This window comes from Accipiter gentilis, chromosome 22 (assembly GCF_929443795.1).
Source record: "Accipiter gentilis chromosome 22, bAccGen1.1, whole genome shotgun sequence".
Taxonomy (NCBI): Eukaryota; Metazoa; Chordata; class Aves; order Accipitriformes; family Accipitridae; genus Astur; species Astur gentilis.
In genome coordinates this window covers 26,535,541-26,538,099 of record NC_064901.1, presented here as the reverse complement: position 1 = coordinate 26,538,099, position 2,559 = coordinate 26,535,541, and the positions used below count along the sequence as shown (strand labels likewise).

The 2,559-nt window shown below is 45.3% G+C and overlaps 1 pseudogene; it reads right to left on the bottom strand.

Annotated features, from left to right (window-relative positions):
* Positions 1–934: 934 nt before the first annotated feature.
* LOC126049244 (NADH-ubiquinone oxidoreductase chain 2-like) lies at positions 935–1,966 on the bottom strand (annotated as a pseudogene).
* Positions 1,967–2,559: the final 593 nt, after the last annotated feature.

Here is a 2,559-nt window from a genome sequence, read left to right as displayed (position 1 = left end):
AGGACGGATCAGATGAAGAGGTGGGTTTGGTATTGTGAGAGGGCTGGTGGTTTTATGTTGATGGCAGTTGTGATGAAGTTGATGGCACCCAGGATAGAGGATACACCTTCTAGGTGGAGGGAAAAGATAGCCAGGTCTACTGAGGCCCCAGTACGGGCTAGGTTGCCAGCTAAGGGCGGGTATATGGCCTACCCTGTGCCAGATCCAGCTTCTACTGCGGACAAGGCTAGTAGCAGTAAGAAGGATGGGGGGAGTAATCAGAAGCTTATGTTGCTTATGCATAGGAATGCTATGCCAGGGGCACCAATTATAACTGGGACTAGTCAGTTCCTGAACCCTCCAATCATAAATGGCGTTACCATGAAGAAGATTATTACGAAGGCGTGGGCGGTGACAATCACATTGTAGATTTGGTCATCTCCCAAGAGGGTACCTGGCTGGCCAGGTTCTGCATGAATAAGTAGGCTGAGGGCAGAGCCAACTATACCTGCTAGGCACCAAAGATTAGGTATAAAGATTAGGTATAACGTGCGGATATATTTGTGGTTGGTTGAGAATAGTCATCAGTTGATGAAGATCACAGATAAGATGGCTGAATGTTGAAGTGTTAGGCTGTAGTCCTTTTTACAGAGGTTTGATTCCTCTTCTTATCGGCTCTGTGGTGAAATTAATGTTGATTTGCAAGCTCATCAATGTATGCTAAAAGTGTGCCAGAGCCTGGTAGACAGAAGTCCACTGGTTTGGGCACCTGGCTGTTAACTAGGAATTTGTGGGATCGAGGCCCATCTGTCTAGGTGAGGTCCTAGCTTAATTAAATCACCTGGGTTGCATTCAGGAGATGCAGGGTAGTATCCTGCAGATCTTAGCAGAAACTAAGAGGGTTTAACTCTTGTTTAAGGCTTTGAAGGCCTTCAGTTTAGTTTATCGTAAGTTTCTAGATGGTGGTTAGGATTACAGGGGAGAGTGGTAAGAGCAAGACTGATAGGGAGGTGAGGATGGCAACCGGGGTGCTTGTTGATTTGTTAATATGCCATTGTTTTATGTAGTTTGTGGAGTTTGGTGGCAGTGTAATTGTTGAGTAGTACAGAAGGCAAAGGTAGAATAGTCCTAGTAGTGAGAGAATGGCGATGATTGTGGCTGTTGTGGCTATTTCATGTTTAGTAAGGTCTTGAATAATAAGTCATTTAGGCAGGAAGCCTGTTAGTGGGGAAAGTCCTGCCAGGGAGAGTAGGGCCAGTATGAGGGCTGCATTTAGTATGGGGGCTTTTGTTAATGAGGTTATTACTGTCATTAGTTTTAGAACTTTGGTTGTGTTGAGAGTGAGGAATATGGTAGCGGTTATGAGGGAGTATAGGTAGAAAGTTAATAACAGGGTGAGCTTGGGGCTGTAAATAATGATGGTAGCTATTCAGCCTAAGTGGGAAGATGGATGAGTAGGCTAGGATTTTTAGAATCTGTGTCTGATTCAGCCCCCCAAGGCTGTTGAGGCAAGGGCTACAGTGGTTAGTAGTGTTGGGTTGAGTGAGTGGGATGTTAGGAAGAGAATGGTACTTGGGGGGAATTTCATTGTCATTGATAGTAGTAGGGCAGCGGTTAGGGATGAGCCTTGGAGTACTTCTGGGAATCAGAAATGGAACAGTACTAGTCCTAGTTTCATTGCAATTGCTATTGTCAGTAGGAGTTATGATGTTGGGTGGGTTAGCTGGGTGATGTCTCATTGCCCTGTGGACCATGCATTGGTTGTGCTCGAGAAGAGGACTAGTGCTGAGGTTGCTGCTTGTACTAGAAAGTACTTGACTGTCTGTTCAATGGCTCATGTGTGGTGGGATTTTGAGATGAGGGGGGTGATAGCAAGGGTGTCAAGTTCTAGTCTGGTCCAGGCTATCATTCAGTCATTGCTTGAAATTGTAATGGTTGTCCCTAGGAGTAAGCTTAGAGAGGAAACTAGTTTTGTGTGTGGGCTCATTAGTAGGGGAAGGAGTTGAACCATCATTTTTGGTGCATGGGCCTGCTAGCTTTGTTAGCTGACCCTACTAGGAAATAATATAAAGGAAGTATGGAGGGCTTTGATCTCTTCTGTGTAGGTTCTAGTCCTACTTTTCTAAATCTTTCTTAGGAAATGAGAGGGCTGGTATACCTCTGTGTTATTTTATCATAGTGACCCTTTGTGTTCAGGCACGTTTCCTTAAGTAAGGAGACAGGCTTGCGTAGCAGATTGGTATGCTGGGGTGCCAGAGCCATAGTGCTAATGTTAGGGGTAGAAAGTTTCTTCAGAGGGGGTATATAAGCTGGTCGTAGTGGAATTGTGGGTAGGAAGCACAAATTCATAGGAAGCCAGAGGAGAAGAGTAAGACCTTTGTGGTTAGGGCTACTGGAAGTAACTCTGGGGATAGACTGAGTGAGCTGGGGTTTAGGAATAGGATGGTAGTTAGTCTGTTCATTATCATGAGGTTCACATACTTAGCTGGGAAGAACTGGGCGAATGGCCCTGCATCATACTCTATGTTGAAGCCAATACTAGTTCAGACTCCCTCTCTGTGAGGTCAAATGGGGTGCGGT